General features: G+C 41.5%; 1 long non-coding RNA gene and 1 pseudogene across 2 annotated transcripts; one reads left to right on the top strand and one right to left on the bottom strand.

The window, feature by feature from the left end:
* Positions 1-11,249: 11,249 nt before the first annotated feature.
* LOC123840438 (small ribosomal subunit protein eS17-like) lies at positions 11,250-12,254 on the bottom strand (annotated as a pseudogene).
* Positions 12,255-14,584: 2,330 nt separating this feature from the next.
* Positions 14,585-19,057, top strand: LOC135364348 (uncharacterized). Of its 2 annotated transcripts, XR_010411225.1 has the most exons (4): positions 14,585-15,979; positions 17,045-17,092; positions 17,325-17,493; positions 18,272-19,057. It is a non-coding gene; the product is annotated as an uncharacterized LOC135364348 (long non-coding RNA). The 2 variants fall into 2 exon arrangements; XR_010411224.1 differs by having other exon boundaries at positions 17,325-19,057.
* Positions 19,058-22,443: the final 3,386 nt, after the last annotated feature.

Raw genomic sequence — 22,443 nt, 5'->3', positions numbered from 1 at the left:
AGTATATAGCATTAATAAAATTAAGAGCAAACCAATTACTTGATGCATTTACATCATCACTTCTTGAAAATGGTTCAAAGCATGTTCTACTATTGGTGGGGCTGTTTAAAGACCTGTTTTAAATTTTTTAATAGCTTCGTTACTGTCATAAAATGCTTTTATATGTTAAGTTTAGGTTGCTGGTACTCAAGAATTTTTTTATTTCTGCAATTATGTTATAATGAGTTGCTTGCATGCGTACTCACCCAAGTAAAAAGGATGCTGTTTGCTCTGGAATGTTCATCTTTTAGACAGGTTTTGGCTCATTTGCAATCATGGTGCAATACAGTGTAACATTCATTTGTTTTCAGTCAGCAGTTTTATTTTTGTCATAATAAATAATTACTTTTCCAATATGACACGAACCCAGTGGTTTCCTTTAAAGATAAAAATCTGTTTTAACAATCTGTTGCAAGTGATAGAAAACTACTAAGCTAACAAAGCGATGGGAATTTATTATGAGAGTGAGGGCCTGTTGTGGGTGCTTATGGAACTCAAGGAAGTCAAGGGTACAACTGGGTTTTTGGAATGGGCTAGGACCAGAGACCCAGACTCAGGGATACGGAGGAGAAACCAGAAAGCTCTTTCTCTTACCCATCTCCTTTTCACTTGTTTCCTAGGAAGTCCACATGGCAGATAATGTCCAAACCAAATAGTTCCCAGAGTTTTATCTTTGTACAAGTAAGAAATCAGATCATCATTAGGGTCTTAGTTATGTTGTTGAAAACCAACCTCCGTACTTTGGAGTCAAAATAGAACACAAAGACTGAGTTTGGGATAAAGAGGAACAATAATGATGTAGGAAAAGATGTTAGGGTTCGAAGCTGACGGCCAAGAAAGAATTCTTGAGACATCTTTGGTGCAAAAAGGTGGTTTTATTAAAGCACATGGACAGGACCCATGGGCAGAAAGAGCTGCTGCACTGGGGTTGTGAGGGGTGGCCCATTATATACTTTCGAGTTGGGAGGTGGTTAGGGATAGCATAAGTCTTGCAGGTATTTTGGAAACAAGGTTTCCAGGGCCCTGAGGGAACTAGCTATCATTAGGAAAAGGTCCTTTATTACTGTTTAGTAAAAACTCAGTCATGAGACCTTTCAGATATGTATCGGTGGGTCATAGGCTTGGGGGATGATGGCCAACATGTATCTTGGGGAGTAGAGATAAAGGAGATTTCCAAAGGAATTTTTATATATGTTAAAGTAGACTTACAGGATTCTAGGGGTCGGGCTAAGATCGCCTCTTATACTTAGCAAAGTATTAACATCGAGGCAGCTGAGTTCCTTAGAGGAATGTCGCTCTGCCTTTTTCAAGGACTTGTCAGTGGTCTGTAAGGAGTAAGGGAATTTAGTAATTTTTCTTCTGCTTTGTTTCCCACATCAAATAGCTTTATTGCTTTGCTGGGCAAAGGAGGCTGCAGCAGGCTGACATTTAAAAACTGCATGCAGCCTACTGGGAGGAAGGGGCTGGTTTGGGGGGTAAGGGAAATAGAGGATCTAGCCAGTTTCTACATGAGTTTGTACCTGCTGCCAGCCTTGTTGGTCATGTTTTCAGGGTGGTTCAGGGTTCCTGAGGCAAAAGACCAAGAAGGGAGGAGGGGAGGTGTGCGGAAGAGAGAAAAAAGGTTACTTAGTTTAAAATCGAGCCTTGCCATGGCCTTAATATGGCCATTTGGATTTTTGTTCAGCTTTTTGCTTTTAGTCGGTTTCAGTTACAGTTTCATATTCCCCAGGGACATTGTTCATTTCCCTTCAGTGAGTCAGTTTCTCTTTCTGGTCTGAACAACTGTGGCCTGGTGGAAGGTACAAAGTACCAGAGAAGAGGAATCCCTGGGCTGTAGGCAGGCAATCCAAGAGGGGTGTGTGTGGTATAAAAGGAAAAAATTTGGTCTTTGAACCCTGGTCCTGAGAAAAAGCTCCTCAAACTCTTGGAATTTCCTGAATGATTGTAGTGTCTTTTATCATTCATAAGAAGGCTCTTTTGAGCTCATGTAAATGAGGTGACTCAGGGTGGGCCCCTAGATAGGCTCAGAGTGGAGCTGGTCACAAGGAATACCAAATGATTAGAAGGTTGGAGCTTTCAGCTCCGCCTACTGGCCTCTGGAAGGGGAAGATGGAGGAGGGGTGCTGCTGATGAAGCTCTGTGAAAGCTCTTTTTTTAGCTTTATTTTTTTAATTTTTAATTTTTTTTTTTTAAGATTTTATTTTTTTAAGTAATCTCTACACCCAACATGGGGCTCGAACTCACAACCTCGAGATCAAGTGTCACATGCTTCACCGACTGAGCCAGCTAGGCACCCCTCTGAGAACTCTTGGACAAGACTAATAAGCTTCTGGGTCAATGAACACATCAATATGAAAAATGAAATAATGAATGAATATAATGAAAATTTATGAATATAACGAAAATTTATGATCTTGTCCAATATTAGATTATATCTCAACTTTTTAAAGTTTATTTTTAATTTTTTTGATTTTTATTTTTTAAGATGAGCCAAAGGCAGATGCTTAACCGACTGAGCCACCCAGGCACCCAACTATTACTCATTTATAGATGGCCAAATACAGGGGCATTGATAAAGGAGTCCTCGTTAATCACATGGTTAAACTGACTTAACAATGCTCTGTAGCTTCCACATACAATTTATATGTAGTTCTCTTTTTTTTTTTTTACTAGTGACACTTTTCTTTAATAATGCACAGCAATACCCATGACACAGTGCACTCATTACTTGGACTGATGATCGGACCTCCAGCTCTAAGAAAGATCCAATTTAAGGGAAATAAACACCCAAAACAGCAGCAATGACTCTTAACAAGAGGAGTACTCAGGAAAGGAAGCAGTAACTACCTTGTCTGGACTAAAAAGGTTGGAATATACTTTAAAAATGTACAAGGAGGGGGCGCCTGGTGGCTCAGTCGTTAAGCGTCTGCCTTTGGCTCAGGTCATGGTCCCAGGGTCTTGGGATCGAGCCCCACATCGGGCTCTCTGCTCCGCAGGAAGCCTGCTTCTCCCTCTCCCACTCCCACTGCTTGTGTTCCTGCTCTCGCTGTGTCTCTCTGTCAAATAAATAAATAAAATCTTTAAAAAAATAATAAAAAAAAATGTACAAGGAGTTGTGGGAGTATCCCATAACTTGGAAGTAGTTACAACCAAAGGAAAAAGGCTTTTTTTTTTTTTATACTGGGGACACAAAAGGGAGGGGTAGAGGAGTGGGAGAAGAGTCAGCAACTCACCATGGTTACCACACTCACCCTTTCCTATTGCCACTCTTGCCATAGGAGCTCAGATCTTAAACCAAGAAAAGATAAAACCTTCCATATAAAGGACATTACTCATGCTGCCCTCCAGACACACTAACAATCTAGCTGAGGCTCTAAGGTTAACACCCATCTAAATGCTCTATTCACCAAGGATGTTAAGAGTCCACCCTCTAGAACAGTGAAAAAACATTGCCATTATTGCCCCCCAAACCCCAATATCTCCTCCTCAGAAACTCCTAAAATCAGACTTTTATTCTGGAGTGGCCTCATCCTCCAAACAGAACCTCTTGGTAAATGCATAATAGAAAACCAATAAGAGCTATACCCCTTTAAAGACACCAGTTATCTAAAAACTAGTTATTTAATGACTACTTATCTTTATTGGGAAATTATGAGTTGGGGGGGTGGTTAACAGGGATTCTGCTCTCAGAAGTATTGCTTAGGATGCTCTTGCCAGGTTCTTTATATGTAAAATGAGGTATAATGCTGATACTGGGCTGAGGCAATAAATTCAGAGTGAACCAATGAAATGTGCTCTACCAAGAAAAGGGAAAAAATTAAAGACAAGATAATTGGGGAAATCAAAGGAAAGGATTTCTGTGCTCACAGGCATAAAAGTCTTAGGAGTTCCAAACTAAAGCCATGCGGTAGACACTGACCTAACTAAGGTAAAGTCTTTAAATCCCATGCAATCTCCCATTTTAAGTCCATCACCCACAATGCTTCCCCATCAACACCAACAGCTGTATCTCTACCCCCAAACCCCTCCCTTTACTTATCCAACCTATTTTCTGCATACAGCCTATGTTCAGCCCTCCTCCAAAGAGGGTGGTTCACCTTGAAACTCTCTGTTGTCAAGGCCCCTGAGGGCCTCCACTGCATCCTCTGCCCGCTCCATGTGTACGAAGGCATAATCTTTCATGATGTCACATTCGATGACTGGACCATACTCCCCAAACTTGGCCCGAAGCTCTTTGTTGGCACAAGTGGGACTGATGTTGCCCACATGCAACTTTGTGGAGGTTTTGCTCTTATTCTTGCTGGCTTCCACGTTGATGTTCACCCCGTGCAGCTTGTAGTGGTGTAGGTTGAATATGGCATCCTCGGCTGCCTTCTTTTTATTTTTTTATTTTAATTTTTGTATTGTTATGTTAATCCCCATACATTACATCATTAGTTTTTTTTGTTTTTTTTTAAAGATTTATTTATTTGAGAGAGCGAGAATGAGAGAGAGTACATGAGAGGGGGGGAGGGTCAGAGGGAGAAGCAGACTCCCCGCTGAGCAGGGAGCCCGATGTGGGACTCGATCCAGGGACTCCAGGATCATGATCTGAGCCGAAGGCAGTCGCTTAACCAGCTGAGCCACCCAGGCGCCCACATCATTAGTTTTTGATGTAGTGTTCCATGATTCATTGTTTGTGCATAACACCCAGTGCTCCATGCAGAATGTGCCCTCCTCAATACCCACCACCAGGCTAACCCATCCCCCATCCCCCTCCCCTCTAGAACCCTCAGTTTGTTTCTCAGAGTCCATAGTCTCTCATGGTTTGTCTCCCCCTCCGATTTCCCCCCTTCATTCTTCCCCTCCTTCTAGCTTCTTTTTTTTTTTTAACATATAATGTATTATTTGTTTCAGAGGTACAGGTCTGTGATTCAACAGTCTTACACAATTCACAGCGCTCACCATAGCACATACACTCCCCAGTGTCTATCACCCAGCTGCCCCATACCTCCAACCCCACCCCCCACTCCAGCAACCCTCAGTTTATTTCCTGAGATTAAGAATTCCTCATATCAGTGAGGTCATATGATACATGTCTTCCTCTGATGGACTTATTTCGCTCAGCATAACACCCTCCAGTTCCATCCACGTCGTTGCAAATGGCAAGATCTCATTCCTTTTGATGGCTGCATAATATTCCATTATATATATATATACACCACCTCTTCTTTATCCATTCATCTGTCGATGGACATCTTGGCTCTTTCATATGATCCAGCAATTGCACTACTGGGTATTTACCCCAAAGATACAAATGTAGGGATCCGAAGGGGTACGTGCACCTCAATGTTTATAGCAGCAATGTCCACAATAGCCTTGGCCACCTTCTTGTCCTCTGTGTGCACAAAGCCGTAGTTCTTAATGATGTCACATCCCAGCACCTTCCCATACTGCTCAAAGAGTGAGCAGATCTCCTGCTCTGTGGCCTCCTGGGGCAGGTTTCCAATGAACAGCTTCACCATCTCGACACAGCCCGCACGGAAATCAAGCAGGGGCTCTTCCTCGAGGTGCAGACACTTCCTACAAAATGCTAAAATAGCGGCTATATGTAGTTCTCTTAATATCCCTGTCATTTTCTCATCCCTAGCCTAAGCTTGCTTGAAACATGCTTCATGGGAGTGGAGTTTTTTGTTTTCTAAACCAAAAAGTCTGATGTCAAAGTATATTTTTTAAAGTATAAAACTCCCACTTAACTATATAGTGAGCACTTGTCAAAGATTTACTTAAGTTGGTAATTAAAGAAATAGCAGTCTATAAAGCTGATTCAAAGGAGTACACATCAGAAAAACTTACATTGTCTTCATGTTTCCAACTAACTTTATATAGAGTCTGGGTCCTAACTGATAGTAAATAGTAGCTCAAACAGAGCTGCATCATCTTGTGGAAAGTCAGATAGTTCTTCAGCAGACTTGGTAGACAATGCCCTAGTAAGACTTTGAAAGAGCATAGTAATCTTTCCGTCTTATTTCCAAGTTTTGGATACATTTTTAAAAGAATTTCTTTTTTTATTTTATTAAAACCCTGGCCTATCGAAATACGGAATACAAAGTGGGCTGCAGGGAAGGGAATCAGCTAACCAAGTGACAGGACTTTTTTGGTGAAAAAGGGTGAAATCTAGCATAAATATCCAACTAGTGCAAAACAGGTTCTCTGACTTGCCATCTCAAAACCCAGGATGGTTCAAACCAGAATAATGATCCAGACCATCTCGTGCAACCAAGAGCTACTGGGAAACCAAACTAGAATGCTCTCTGGGCAGTGGTTTGGTAGCTTCGCAGAACTTGCCCTATATTACAGTTGATTCAGGAAGCGGCCATGTGTCACATGAGAGACTGTTTCGGTTCAGGACACCTTTAGCTCAGGAAGCTGAGAAAGGCAGAGAAAAAACTTGTCCCCGGAAGCCTTCACAAAGAATGCAGCCCTGCTGGCAACTGGATTTTAAACTATAGTTCTGGAATACATTTTTGTTCTTTTAAGCCGTTAAATCCGTGATAATTTGTTACAGCAGCAACAGGAAATGATTATAGGACCATATGTGTTTTCCCAAACTATTAAAGATGAGTGAACTAGGGTGCCTGGGTGGCTCAGTCGTTAAGCATCTGCCTTCAGCTCAGGTCATGATCCCAGGGTCCTGGGATCGAGTCCCACATCGGGATCCCAGCTCGGCGGGAAGCCTGCTTCTCCCACTCTCTCTCTCTGTCGAAAAATAAAAATAAAATCTAAAATAAATAAATAAATAAAGATCAGTGAACTAGAGAAAATCTAGCAGAGATTTTACTTGGGAGAAGCAGTCAATGTGTGGTTTTCGTGGCTCTTCCGGACAGAAAAAAAAAAACTAGTTAGGTATTAAATGAATCAAGCTTTATAAATTTTAAAACCTCATTTTTCCTTACATTTTTAAGTTCAACTTTTTTTGTTTCAATTTTATTGAGACATAATTGACATACAGCACTGTATAAGTTTAAGGTATATAGCATAAGGACCCGACTTACATACATTGTGAAATGATTATCATGATAAGTTTAGTTAACATCTGTCATCTCATACAGATACAAAAAAGATGGAAAAAAGGTTTTTTATGATAAGAACTTTTAGGATTTACTGTCTTAGCAGCTTTCAAATATACTCTTCAGCAGTGTTAACTATAGGAATCATGTTGTCCATTCCATCCCCCGCCCTGATTTATCTTTTAACTGGAAGTTTGTACCGTTTGAACTACCTTCAGAGGTTCAATTTATAATCTTAAATTCAACTTATAAATAACTATTAAAATGTTCATAGTTCTAAGAGTTGGTTTCAAGGAAACTATTATTTAGTCCATTATTGAACATAGTTAATTAGGGGTGCCTGGGTGGCTGTCAGTTAAGTGTCTGACTTCCTCTCAGGTCATGCTTTCAAGGTGGGATTGAGCCTCCGCTTCTCAGTTGGGCTCCATGCTCAGCGGGGAGTCTGCTTGTCCCTCTCCCTCTGTCCCTCCTCCCACCCCCCCACCCCCGCTCGTGCTCTCTCAAATAAATATAAATAAAATCTTTTTAAAAATCTTAAGAAATAATTAAATCATCTTAAACAATTTTAAAGTGTATCTAAAGATATCTTTGAATATTTTAAATACTTCAGATCTGACTAAACCTTCCCATGTACTTAGTTAATTCTAGTAAATCTAACAAATGTATTAAATGTAATAGATCCTCGCTTTCTTCATTCATGTATTTTAAGTTAGAATCATAAGTTAGTGTGTTAGATTCTTTAATATGACAAATCTTAAATATTACACATATTCTACATACTAAGTAGGCATAGGATATTCTTAAACCTCACACAAAAGCGTTATACTATGGGTTTGACTTACTTAACCTCCGTATATTGATTCTTCGTTTAAAAGACCCTTCTTTATTTAAAAAGGACCCTTCCCGCTGAGAAAACAATTGTATAGTCCTAAGCAAAGTTGACTTCTCATGTTAGGGGCTGAGATTTTTAAGGAGATTTTGTGACTTGGTGCTGTAGTTACTGGAGAGGATTCTTCTGGCGCAGAAACAAATATAACATGAATTCTGCGATAGAGAATCCATGCCTTCCAAATGAGGTTGGTTATTCTGTCATTTCTTTCTCCTTAATCACCTTACTTTTTTGGTAGATGACTTGAAGTATATAACTTGAAGTCAGGAAACTTTATACTTGATAGCAATTGTCTAGTCTATTTATTGCTTGATTCTATTCTGAATTATTTTCGTGTTCTATTTAAATTACAGCTGATTGAATTCTGCCCATTTAAAAAAAAACCAGGATTACTTCTAGCACTGGATCCAGTTGCTGAGCCAACGAGAAATGGGAAGCCAATAGACAGTTACTGGGGAATTGGTAGATAGATGAGATGTAGCCACAGTTTTTAAGAATGTGTTTGAGAGGATCAGATAACTAATTGTCATGAGTTAAAATAACATATACCATTTTGAGCATTCCACATGCCACGCCCTTTGCTAACCGCTGTATTAGCTCATTTTGCTACAACAACCTTATGAAGGCAAAAGTATTTATTGCAGTTAGGAAGCAGACTCTGAGAGGTAAAGTGATCTGCCCAAAGTCACAAGGTTAGTAAGCAGCACAGCCAGGATTCAAAACAGCTGTCTGTCATTTTAAAGTTGTTGTTGTTGTTGTCGTTTTTCAAGATTTTATCCATTCATTTGAGACACAGAGATACAGAGACAGAGAGAGAGAGAAAGCATGAGCAGGGAGAGAGGCAGAGGGAGAGGGAGAAGCAGGCTCCCCGCTGAGCCAGGAGCCCGACCCCAGGACCCTGGGATCATGACCCGAGCCGAAGGCAGACGCTTAACCATCTGAGCCACCCAGGCGCCCCTCATTCTAAAGTTGTTAACTATCATGGAGAAAGTTCTAGAAGCTTTTCATACTGGCTTCCTTTTCTCCTAATAACAGAATGAAAGGGACATGGAAAAGTTCCCTACAAGTACGCTTTGCCCGCTAAGGAAGCCCAGGCATAATGGAAGTCCCTTGGCTAGAGTTTGGATTCTGAACAGAGATCCTGTGCTCAGAAGAGGCAGACAGGGCTGGGAGAAGAATTCTCATTCTCGGGGTAATCTTAACTATATGCCTGATGGAACGAAATAAAGACTCTCTAAATTCCTCTGTTTAAAAACGAAACAGAAGTAAAAGTAAAGAAAAACAGTGGTTCTTTTTGAAACCTATTCTTTTCTGTTCCTTCCTTCCTCATTGGCATTATAATTTCCTTGTTTTTGTGAATTTGCAACTTACATAAAGTCCATAAAATGATGGTACAACTTAATAAATAAGGTGAACATACGTCCGCACTACTGGTCATTGTCTTCTCAGTCTCTGCAGTGTTCCTCCCTGAAAATGGCCACCTTCATTGGGTTATGGCCACCACTCTCATTGAACGTATTCAAGACCATCTTCTGCCTCCAAACGGTGGGCCTGGGGCTGTGACTGATTCTCCCCAAAAGAACCCACAGAGCTCCTCAGAGAAGGGTTTGCACATTATTGCGATAAAGAGAAATCTGTTGGGGAAAAAGCTTTCGTCTCTCATCTGTGTCTTTTATTTCCTGGATCCTGTGGTATAGAGATTGTTCCAATATAAGCTAATAAGGAAAAACAGAGAGAATCAGAACTCAGCACTGATAAATTTTACTGAATGAAACTTTACTTTAATGAAATCCTCAGCAGCCGTGGATATTAATGCCAATGACACATAATTTCCAGGGACACCAGTGGATTCCCCCTCTGTGGATAGAGCCCTGAATTTCTAGTGAGTCTCCCTTGGTGATCTCTTCCACTAAGAGACAGATTTTGACGCACTTTCTTGCTGGAGAAACTGGATACTCCTGCTTTTTAAGGGGGAAGAGCAATCTATGTGCTGATGAAGGTGAGAATAAAAAGGTTTTATGCTCCAGATTCAAGAAAAAGAGACTTTCCTTTCGCTGTAATCCCACAGGTCAGCACAAAACTCAAACCAACCCTAGTCAATCATTGATAGCCTCACATCGGTACATATGACTTTGACAGTCAGTTAGTGATGGCTCAGTGCTTTGGAAAGTCAGTCAACCAATAAGCAGCCAATCAATAACATGCTTCCACGTTGGGGGAATTTGATAAAGAGTCTGAAATTCTCCCAATCTCTGAATTCCATCCAGACTGTATATAAGATCACCTTGTGCTTTGTTCATAGAGACTAATGCTTAGCATAGTGGTTCCCAGTGCATAGTGTCGGCAGTTAGGAACACAGACTTATCAAATTAGAAACTTTGGAGATTGGGGCCCAGTAATCTGTGTGTCAACAAGCTCTTCAGGTGATGCTAAGGCATGTTAAGAAAACCACTGGCTTATAAGTCAGATTCTTCCTTGTTTTGAAAGAAAGATCTGTTTCAGACTGATGACCTCTTCCTTCATCAAAGTGAGACTGTTACTATTTCTGTAGGAAAGGCTGAGAGAGTAGATGGAGGGGAAAGGGTGGGGCTCATCTTACCATGGATGGAAGTGAACCCCAGAAAGGGAAAAGAAGGGTTGCTTTGGCTTAACATTGATTGGGAATTCCTGTTGAAAACATGAGATTAGCCACCACAATACAAGCTTGCTAGAGTCACTACGGGAAAGAGAGTTAGGTTGGCCGACTCCCATCTAAGATTAGCCTGGAAAAGTACAATGTCTAGGCTTTGAGGCGACTCTATATCTCCAGGCTAGTGGTGAGTGTGAACGAGACGTAAAACCAGGGTATACCCTGAGAGTCGGTAAAATACCCTGAGACTGTGAATACCCCGAGAGTGGGTGAAAGCCTTGTGTATTCCCAGCAAGCAGGTATGATGGAAGGGGAATCTAACCATTGCCAGAAGTAGCCCTTTTCTTTTCTTTCTTCCTTTTTTTTTTTTTTTTAAAGAGAGAGAAAGAGAGGGTGCATGCTCTCGAGTTTGAGGGTGTCGGAAGGGAGAAGGAGAGAAAGAATCTCAAGGAGGCTCTGCCCCCAGCACAGAGCCCAACTTGGGGCTGGATCTCACATCCGAGATCATGACCTGAGCCAAAAATCAAGAGTCCCACGCTTAACCAACTGAGTCACCCAGGCACCCCACCCTTTTCTTTTTTTCTTTAGCAGATTTGTCATTGTCTGAGGTTTATTGAAATTATTACAAGCACAGCAGAAATATTCAAACAACTCCACGTGGTCTTTTAAAATTCATCCCAACTGTAGGCTGAGTGACCTGCAGGTTGGATCCACTGCCGAAGCCCAAGAGCTTCAGCAGTTCCTTAGGGTCACCATCGATTGCAGTGATCTCCTGATCCAGGGCTTAGACCCTAGGACCATAATTCTCTCTCCTCGTCCTGCAGCTGGTTGGAGCTACCTCTCATAGGTATCTCTGAATCTGCTCCATCAGATGTGTGGTGTAGCCTGCTGTCCGGTGGCGGAGCTTCTTGCTGGGAATGATGGTGATCTCCTCACACATGTGCTTGTTGGTGTGGAAGCTGTTGTCCAGGCGCACGTAGTACTTCTCCATGATGACCCAGGCTACTGCCTTCATAGTTTTGGTGCGAGTGTGGCCCACGTTGGCGGTTCTCTGATTAAAAAAAGCTGTAGTAGATTTTTTTTTAAAGAGTGGTTTTAGGTTCACAGCAAAATGGAGTAAAAGGTACAGAGATTTCCCATACGCCCCTTGCCCCGTCCATATGCACAGCCTTCCCCTCCATCAGTAGCCTGCACTAGAGTGGTACATTCTCTACAGTTAATGAACTTATATTGATACATCATTATCATTCAAAGTCCATGGTTTATTTTAGGGTTCACTCTCAGTTGTTGTACATTCTAAGAGTTTTGACAAAAATATAATGACATGAACCAGTATAGTATCCTACAGGAGAGTTTCCCTAGCCTAAAAATCCTCCCTGCTCCACCTATTCATCCCTCCTCTTCCGTTCAGGCTGCTATAAAGAAATGCCATAGACTGGGTCACCTGAACCACAGATATTTAATTCTCACAGTTGTAGGGGCAGGAAGTCCAGGACTAAGGCCCCGGCAGATTTGGTATCTATTGAGGACCCGCTGCCTAGTTCACAGACGGCATGTTCTCCCTGTGTCCTTACGTGGTAGAAGGGATGCAGAGCTCTCTGGGGTTCATAATGGGCATAAATCCCATTCCTGAGGGCTCCACCTTCATGACCTAATCACCTCCCGAAGACCCCACCTCCTTATACCATTGCATATGATTTGGGGGCGGGGCAGAGTCTATATCACTATCTGTTTTCTCTCTTCTAGGACTGACGTATGGTAGCATAGGCAGTGTACTGCCCAACTCCAGGGCAGACCACAGTCCCGTGGGACTGGTCTTCTGCCATGACACTGCTGTACAACAAGCTATTGTCACAGGTGGTCTCTTAATTGGTCTTGTGCTCAGTCCATTCTTGGCTCCTTTCTCTCTGTCACTCATGGATCCAGAGCAATCTTTCAAAAGCACAAATCAGATTAATTCTCCCTTCTTGAAACTCTTAGTAGCTTGCTCATTGTCTGTCATCTGTCTCCAGATGATGAGACCCCAAGCAGCCCCTGCACAATCAGCCATACCCTTTTCCCACTAATCTTTTAGTTCCACAAGAGCATCGGGCCTCCTCCCATTCCGGAGCCTTTGCCTGGGCTGTTTACCCTCCTGGGAATGCTCTTTCTTTCTGCTTTGCTTATCCTTTGGATCTCTGTTTAAAAATACCTTCTTTAGAGAAGTCATACCTGATCTCTTGAGTAGACCAAGTCCCGCTTCCAGTAAACTCTTTCTTAGTCCCCTGTATTTTTATAATTTTATATGATTGATTAATGTTTCATCCCCAGGAGACTATTAGCTCGTAGAGAGCGGGGACTGTGTCTCTTTCATGTGGCATTCCCCCTCAGTGCCTATCACAATGCTTAGCCCATAGTAGGCATGTATTAAATACTTGTTGAATGAATAGATAAATGAACTGAAAAAAAAAAAAAAAACAAACCCACAAAACTGGACTTAGACTGGGCAACGTGGGTGTTAGTGAAAGCACCAATAACCAATGTGTGATGTTGAACAGAGTATAGAATCTTTGTTGACCTCAGTTTCTTCCACTGGAGATGAAGAGATTGAAGATTATCTTGCTGTCCTCTTTAGTTGTGAAGCTCTTTGATTATATGGATGGCCATCTGTTCCCGATTTTTTAAAAAAGTATATATTAGGTTGTAGTATACTCTGAAAAGCAAATACTTTGTACCTGTAAAATGCCACATTGCAATTTATAATACTGCTTAATGCTGGGTATATATATTAGGATGGGTAATTTAGAAAATTTTAAAATGTGGGGCGGAAAATTTCAGTGGAAACCATCACAAAAAAGCTTCAGTTTAAGCTGACACATCAACAGGCCAGGACCATGTTCTTAGAGACGTACCCAAGGTGGGGCTCTGCATTTGCAGGTGGCCAAGGCTTTGGAGGCCAGCTGGGGCCAAGCGAATTTGGCAAGGTGTACATCTCAACTTGATACACACCTAATTCACAGTTTTTTTTTTTAATTTAAGATTTTATTTATTTGAGAAAGAGAGAGTGAGAGAGAGAACACGAGTGTGGGGGGCAGTGGCAGAGGCAGAGGGAGAAGCAGGCTCCCCACAGAGCAGGGAGCCCGATGCGGGACTCTATCCCAGGACCCTGGGATCATGACCTGAGCCGAAGGCAGACGCTTAACTGACTGAGCCACCCAGGCGCCCCCCTAATCTACAGTTCTTTAAAAACAAATTGTTTTTTCTGTGTGGTGAAATCTGATAGTGTCTTAGAGAAAAAGAAACAATCTCTTTCACAATTCGCCCCCCTGCCACCCTTCTTTTAAACAGAGTATCTGTATATTTTAAACTTCAGGAGCCATTAAGATTTAAAATATTTTCTAGGCATTTAGTATGTGTCCTCTAGATGGCAGAACAGGATTTCATTTTGCACTGTTGAAGCCTCTTGGTCATTTAATTGAAGGTTTCTATTGCAGAAAAGGTCTTAGTGATTTTGTAACTGAAAGACTCAATATATGTCTAAAAATGTCTTTTGTACAGCTAACAAGTTGACCAATCCAAAGTCACAGGAAGAAGAAGAAAGGTGCATTAGTAGAAAATCTGAACAGTGATTTTTTTTTTTAAATCCAAAATGTTTGATGTTCTTAAGCTATTAAGTTATTTTGAATAAATTCCTTATTATCTTGCCAAAATGTAGATCCTGCTAGACTAGCTTTAATGGACAGATAAGACTTGTTGTTAATTTACCTTTATTGTTGCTACTTAATAAATGTTGCTGGAGTCCCTGAAAACTATTCTCTTATGTAGGTTAAAAATGCTGTTACATTTGCCCTTATGCTACAAATTTGCTTACTAACATATTTTTTTCCCAAAGAAATTTCAACAACAAACTTTAGAATAGACTTGCCTTAGTTTTTAGGAATTTTGGATTGGTCACGTCTGAAAGATGAGGTTTACATTAGCCCCATAAGCAATCATATGTAAGAGTTTATGATATTATGAAATGTCATCTCTGAATACAATTGCCATGGGGGATCTATTAGCTTTCTTCCATCTGTTAATAACTGATTCCTAGCAGGGAATACATTTTCCATAGAGCAGACATTCAGTAAATATTTATGAATTTGAATGGACTTGAATACAGGTTACCTTCAAAGCTCGGATATGAAACATCTCAAGAGATGTACTCAAGAGTTGAAGTTTAATCTTTCGAAGAGGGATCACGTTTCTCCTACAAAAAGCTTGGATTTCATGTTTCCAAAATGAAGACCACTCTATCCACTAATATGGAGAAAGTAATAAAGACCAATATCTGGATTTTAGGTTTGCTTCTATTGAGGTCCAATGTCTATATGTTTTGTTTCAGGTAGCAGACAAAAGTGATAGAGTCTGTGCTTTCTCAGTCTCTGATCATTTTGCCTATGACTGATGAATCCAAGCAACAAAGACAAATAACCATTGTCTGGAGGATGGGCAGCTGTGACTTCTAAGAGAGACTTGCGGAAGATTCTGAGGCCAAGTCTGCATGCGGAAGGAAAGACACTGTGATTGATGAGCCTTTTCTGTCAGGTGGAAGAACAGGGAAGAGGGGCAAGCACACCAGGAATTTGTCTTCTCCTCTGGGTTCTGGCTATGATGTCAGAGGGATCTCAGGATCATTTCTTCAAGGGAATTCAGTGATATATGGCTTTTGTACTATAGGATTAGAGTAGTTCCACTAAGAGGGCTTTTCAGGGATGCCTTTCAGGAAGCTTTGCCAGACTTTCTCCACTTACATATCTCTGTTCGTGTTTTGTTTTCTTGGTTGGGCATGCGTTGGAAGGCATTATTAGCTGAGAAAAACTAGTTTATCACACATTTTAAGAAGCAATAGCACCGATTCCTTTCAATTTAGGCATTTGTTCATTTATTTCAACTACAGATACTTCTGTAAAGACTATTAGGAGGCAGGCACTTTGTTAGGGACGGGGTTTACAGTGCTGGGAGAAGAATGTTCTCGCCGTCCCGGGGGTTCTTTTAGAGTTGAGTGCCTTTAAAATTACTTTATTGGAAGGATCTTCTAAGTCCAGTTGACTCCTAGAATGTGCCATCTGGTATCCTAGGTGTTGTGGATGGGACAGTGACTAAAACACTAAAGCACAGTTCCTACTTTCATGAAACTTCCAGTTAAATATACAGTATAATGTCAGTGAAGCATGTTATAAAGGAAAGCAGAAGGTTAATAGGAAGGGAAAGGCTAGTCAGGGAAGTTCTCTATGTGTATATATATATATATATTTTTTTAACTTGAAGCAGAGCTATGAATGAAGACCTTTGTGAAGACCCATGGGAAGAGAGAAGAGGCAACCAGAGGAAAGGTCATGAGGCTCACACCCGGTGAGGAGGCCATAGGATTCAACCAGTGGGAAGGGATAATAGGGAAGGGGTGGGATAACAAATTAGAGATGTAGCCAGATACAGCACCATAGTAAGGACTTTAGCTTTTATTCCAAGCTTTTTGGGAGATATTGGAGGGTTGTGAACAGAGCAATGCTACAAGCTCAATTCATGTTAAAATATTCACACCGATAGAGTGTAGGCCAAGGAGAGAACGAGATTAGGCATGGAGACCAGAAAATAAAACTCTAGGGGCGCCTGGGTGGCTCAGTCGTTAAGTGTCTGCCTTTGGCTCAGGTCATGATCCCAGGGTCCTGGAATCGAGCCCCGCATTGGGCTCCCTGCTCTGTGGGAAGCCTGCTTCTCCCTCTCCCACTCCCCCTGCTTGTGTTCCCTCTCTCACTGTGTCTCTCTCTGTCAAATAAATAAATTAAAAAAAAAAAAAATCTTTAAAAAAAAAGAAAATAAAACTCTATTGTAAAGAGTGATAAAAATTATTATAAAACAATATATTTTGTTGTTATACTTTCTATGCAACTATATATATTATTATCAAAATTCTCAGAGATTAAAACTTTATGTATTTTAAAAGAAATTCTAAGCTAGTTAGCCCTTGTATTGTTTAATACAATATAGCTCAAATATCTATATATCATATAACATCTTAGAATTTAGAAAACATATAAAAAGCAGTGATTTCTGAATTTAGATATTAAGAGACACATAAGAAACATCCAGGCCCTGTTTACCAGACTTTGCACAAACACCAATGATGCTCAGTTTGAGATTACTGGTGACAAACAAACATGTCTAGGCTTCATCAAAACCTATATTAGGGGACCTGAAGGTCCAAGCAGTTTGGATGGCAGTTCCAAGAATATATAGAGTATTAAGAAAGAATAATTATTATTATTATTACAAACCCAAATATGAATATATTAATAGGATTATTTGACCTTCAACCTGGAAATAAAGAAAAGATTTCCTCATAGGAATATTTGAGAAGGTTAAGGGGGAGGGTGATTAGTGTTGTTTGCAAACATTTCTGGTTTTCCCCCACTCTAGGCATGTGAAAAAATTGAACTTCCTGACTCCTCATGGATGGGAAGCCATGTAAGTCCATTTCAATTCTTCAAAGATACTTTAATTGAAAGAGAAGTATCAGATGGAATTTAAAAAACTAGCTAGTCCTATAAAGGATTAACTAGGAAAGTATACCCAACATAACTAAAGTAGTACTTGATAGCTGAAGAAAGGCTATACTTCGTCCTTTTTAGATGGTTGTACAACTTGAATCTACTATAATTTTCATAAATTGATTGTTCACAATTTCCATCATCTGTAGGCCATCTTCACCATCATGGCCTGAGAAGTATACCAAAGCCAGGGTTCTAAATCTTATCTGATTTATAACACTAAAGTAACCCTATCGATCTAAACTTGAGAAGAAAATAAGAAACAAAACAGTCGAAAGAGGATGACCAAAAATAAGGTGTCCTGGAAGAACATCAGTGGTAAGTAGTCTCTAAGATGGCCCCCAATGATCCCAGCCTCCTAGTATTCATGTCCTTGCATGATCCCTTCCCCTTGAATGTGGGCTGCACTTGGAGACTCGCTTCTAATGAATAGAAAATGACAATTATGACTGCCACTTCTGGATTCAGTTACAAAAGACTGGCTTCCATCTTTGGCTGCTCCCTCTTGTTTTCTTGCTCACTTGGTCAAAGGGAAGCCAGCTGCCATGTTATAAGCTGCCCTGTGGACAGGTACCTGTGTAAGGAAATGAGAAAGGCCTCCTCACAGCCAGTGAGGAACTGAGCCAGTGAGGAACCAGTGAGCCAGTGAGGGACTTGAGGCCCTCAGTCCAGCAACCTGTGAGGAACTGAATCCTGCCAATAATCACAGAAGTGTCCTTACCCCAGCCAACAGTGTGACTGCAAGGTCAGGAAAGACCTTCAGCCAGCCACATCCAAATTCCTGATTCCAGAAGCTGAGATAATAAATGTTTTCTGTCTCAAGCTGCTAACTTTTGAGGTAATTTGTTATATGGCAATAAATAATACAATACCTTAAGTATATCCTGGAGCACAATGCCAAAGAATATAAATGCAAAGCTATGGGCTTCTGAGAGTGTATTTTAAACGTGTCTGGGCTGAATCCAATTGCCATAAAGGAAATAGTCCTTTTAGCTAAATCATGAAGACCATGTGTCAAAAGCAGAATCACTTGTTAAGACCAAGCTATTCCTTGATTATACTCACCCTTATCCGTGTGCAACTCTTCATTTCTCAGCTTCTCTTCCAGTTAGATTCACCACGTGGCTAGTTCTGTCTGGTGGAATGTAAAGGTAAACTGTTTTACTTCTGGTTGATTTCTTCCCCTAATATCCTGGCTCAACTTGAAACCAGAGGATGGTGAGACCCCAAGATGGAAGGGGCATGTGGTAAGAGAGAGAAATAAGTTCAATGGTATTAAGCCACTAGGATTTCAGGTTTTATTTGTTACCATGGTGTAGCCTGTCATATCCTGACTACTATATTCAGTAATAGTTATGATGTAAAGGGTAGCACGTCCATTGAAATAACAGTTTTTAAGTATCCTGACTGGTCTATATAGAGAGAGACAATATCACTTGTCTAATTTGTAGGGCAGGTTCTTTGTATATTTTCATTTTCCCCCTAGGGAGAACACTTTTCTCCTCCACCACAGTGGTTTGGTTACACAGTCTAGAGGGGACCTAGATGCAGTCTGTGCCCTGGAAATCTGCCACCTGCATATTCCACTCCTGTCCCATTTAACCTTGATAACCAATTTACCGGTATGTGAAACTTATATATTTCTGGTAGTATTTTGTGTGCTTGTTTTTCTTTTTCTTTTCATTTCTTTTATGATACAGATACATTCTTGGATTCCTTCAGCTCTTTAGAAACTGACAAATGGCAAGAGTATATGCTTTAATAAAGAACTATCTGTTTTAATAAAGAACAATTTCTCAGTCCTTTTTTAAAAGTAATCTCGGGACACCTGGGTGGCCCCGTTGGTTAAGTGGCTGCCTTCAGCTCAGGTCATGATCCCAGGGTCCTGGGATGGAGCCCCACATCGGGCTCCTTGCTCAGCGGGGAGTCTGCTTCCCCCTCTGCCTGCCACTCCCCCTGCTTGTGCTCTCTCTCTGTCTCTCTCTCTCTCTGACAAATAAATAAATAAAAATCTTCAAAAAAAAAAATAAAGTAATCTCTATGCCCAATGTGGGGTTCCAACTCAGGGCCCTGAGATCAAAAGTCACATGCTCTACCGATTGAGCCAGCAGGCACCCCGTGATTTCTTAGCCTTGATTGGTATGGAAACAGCCTTCTCTGGTTTCACTTTTATCTTTTAGGCCACCATCTATACACCATGTGTCTAGACATGGAATACTCTATGGAGACTCTGAAAGCCCTATGATATCATGTTTCCAAAAGAAACAGTTTCCTGGTGCCAATCCATGACCACCCTATAAAAGTACATCAGAATGCTTGAATTTATTCATTCATATGTTAATCAACTAATTCAACAAATACGTATCCAGTGCCTAAAATGTGATAGCCTTCATGGTAAGTGGTAGGGACACAAAGATAAGGAAGACCTGGTCTCAGTCATCAGGGATAGTAGAGGCCACAGGAAAGAGCTATGGTGAAGAATCATTACATAAAGAGCATTACAAAGGAGCCAGAGGGGCAATAGGTGGTAGTTTGGGGTGTGAGGGAAGGAGACCTGGGTCAAGGGGACACAGTGTCTGGGATGATCACCACAAGAGAATGACTTTTTTTGTTTTTTTGTTTTTTAAAGATTTTATTTATTTATTTTCTCAGAGAGAAAGATGGAGGGAGAGAGAGAGAGAGAGCACAAGCAGGGGGAGCAGCAGAGGGAGAGGGAGAAGCAGACTCCCCGCTGAGCTGGGAGCCCGGGGCCTGATCCTAGGACCCTGGAATCATGACCTGAACCAAAGGCAGACTCTTAACTGACTGAGCCACCCAGGCATCCCTAGAGTGATGTTTAAGTTGAAATCGAATGGTAAGTGGGAGGTGGTGGGGAAGGGTGTGGAGAATGTGCTGCATGGAGGGAACAGACAAGGTGAAGGCTCTGAGGTGAGAAAAAAAAAATGGATGAATTCGTTGTAGGAACTGAAATCAGACCAGTGTGGCTGGAGGTAGGTGGGTCTTTCAGGGCCTAACCTTGATAACACATCATATAGTCAGAGAAACTTTGCAGAAAGGATGGATTCCCTAACTAAAGATTTCCAAATTCAACAGGGAAAATAAGAACAATTTTTTCCTTTCAGATTCTTTCTTCCATATTGTCCATGTTCTGTAAAATGAACTTGACTGAATGCATTATTTTCATTTTTTTTTTTTCAAGTTTCACTGATGGTTGAGCTTAGGGTACTTGGTTCGAGCCAAGTACATTCCTGGCCATTTTATTTTTTCAGAATCATCTGTGACATATTAACATATTGGGGAAGCTGAGAGGTTAAAGGCTGAAGCTTTAAACCAGTTGTAGAATAAATTCTGTGGTAAAGATGATGTTACATTTACAGTACAAATCCCAGAAAATGTGAGCTACCAAGATGTTCTATTATTCTGTCTGCACTAGGTGATTATGTTTGCCAGAGGCTTGGAAATGAATCGTTGGCCTGGTCTAGGAAGGATCTTTTTAAAAGCAAACCATAGAATAATATTAGAGTGTATTGTTTGATGACCGTCAGTTGGGGGCAAGGCCATGTGCCCCGAAACAAGGAGACTGCCAGTGCCATCAGCCTGAGTCCCAGGTGCTGGGCGATTTGTGGAATGACACCACTCCCTCCCCACCCCCTCATCTACATGTGGTGGCAGAACATCTGTGTCAGTAGCTCATTTATCAGCAACCAGCACCATTCGCACTGATAATGTCTGCAATTAGAGCCTATTAGTCCTGATTGAAAGTGAGGGATCAAAGGTGTTATGTAATTTGAGAGAGGAGAAACAACATCTGGAGTCCTGTCATCTTGGTGGGAGAGACGGGAATGAAATTCCGGGGAAGAGTAAATGCGAGCTTCTGTAAACAACAAGTTGTGGGGTGATTTCTTCAGGGATTGAGTTCCACGTAACTTTAGAGCTGCTTAACCATACTAGCTAGCATGTATTGAGTGCCGCAAGGATTGGGTTCAATGTTGACGTATGTGAACTTGCCGAAAGCTCACCACAGCCCTATGAGAGGGATATTATCATTGTCCCTTTACCTTTGGAGGTCCACAAACAGGGAGGGACTGCAGAAGTCAAGCACGCATACAGTGCCCAAGGACGGACCTGACGCCAGCCCTGCTGAGGTGCATGATGCTGGCCGTTAGTCCCGGTGTCTAGCTTCTCCCCCTCATCTCTGTGCTACACCACATTTCCAGCTCACCAACAGCAACACCGGGAATGAAGGACCCTGAAAGTTTCATGAACAGTAGGAAGAAGGGCTAGCTTAATATAACAGGTCGAGGTGTTCATCCATGTGATGTATCAAGGATGAGCTGCTTGGCTATCCCCAGATATTCTCTGCTATTTGCTAACTGATGCCGGAAGTTCCAAAGCCTGAAACATTAGGCTCTAATCCTGTCAGAGCATGTCCCCCCTTTCCTGTTAAAATGCAGGAAGGCTAGATCTTTAAGCTCTAAATAAGTAGTAGCATTTGTATAATATGAATGAGAGGCAAGAGATCTGGTCTTCCTAGGATATGGGCGCATTGTGAGGCCACCGAATGGAAGAGACTACAGCAAGAAAGAGAAGGGGGAACACAGGGTGGTGATGAGGGACCAGAAGGCTAGCTGAGGATAAACCACAAGCTGACACCCTGCAAACCTGCACCCCCCCACTCCTGGATGGGATCTGTGTGACGTTCCTCTAGGAAGCCCCCAACTATCTTCATGTTAATGCCTTTCTAGAGCAAAAAACAACCTTAACTTGACAATGGCAAGTCCACCAGTATCCTGTGAGTCTTTAACATTTGAAAATCCTTTTGAAACCTCCCTTTTCCTTACCTCCCCCAACTCCCATAGTATATAATCAGCCCCCCCTCACAACCCCAGGGCAGCAGCTCTTTCTGCCCATGGGTCATGTCCCCATGCTTTAATAAAACCACCTTTTTGCACCAAAGATGTCTCAAGAATTCTTTCTTGGCCGTCGGCTTGGGAACCCACCCCACCAAACCTCATGTATATTCCAAAACCACATAAGGTTGGAGCATTTATTTAGACTATAATGTGAGTGGTGTCCCCAGAAGTACCCAACACTATGGTGGGCACATGCACGTGTGTGTGTGTGTGTGTGTGTGTGTAACTGAAGATGAACCAAGGACCTATTTTGCTTCTTTGTCAAATACTTCTTACAGCAGTTTCCAAGGCATTTCCTTGGTCAACTTTAAAATGTGCCCTTCTATTACACTGGGCTGAGTTTAAGGAGGTTTCT

Source organism: Mirounga angustirostris, unplaced genomic scaffold, assembly GCF_029215605.1.
Source record: "Mirounga angustirostris isolate CCGP_5_RB_7025 unplaced genomic scaffold, mMirAng1.0.hap1 SCAF_5, whole genome shotgun sequence".
NCBI lineage: Eukaryota > Metazoa > Chordata > Mammalia > Carnivora > Phocidae > Mirounga > Mirounga angustirostris.
The sequence above is the reverse complement of the archived record's forward strand: the minus strand, read 5'-3'. Positions and strand labels throughout refer to the sequence as shown.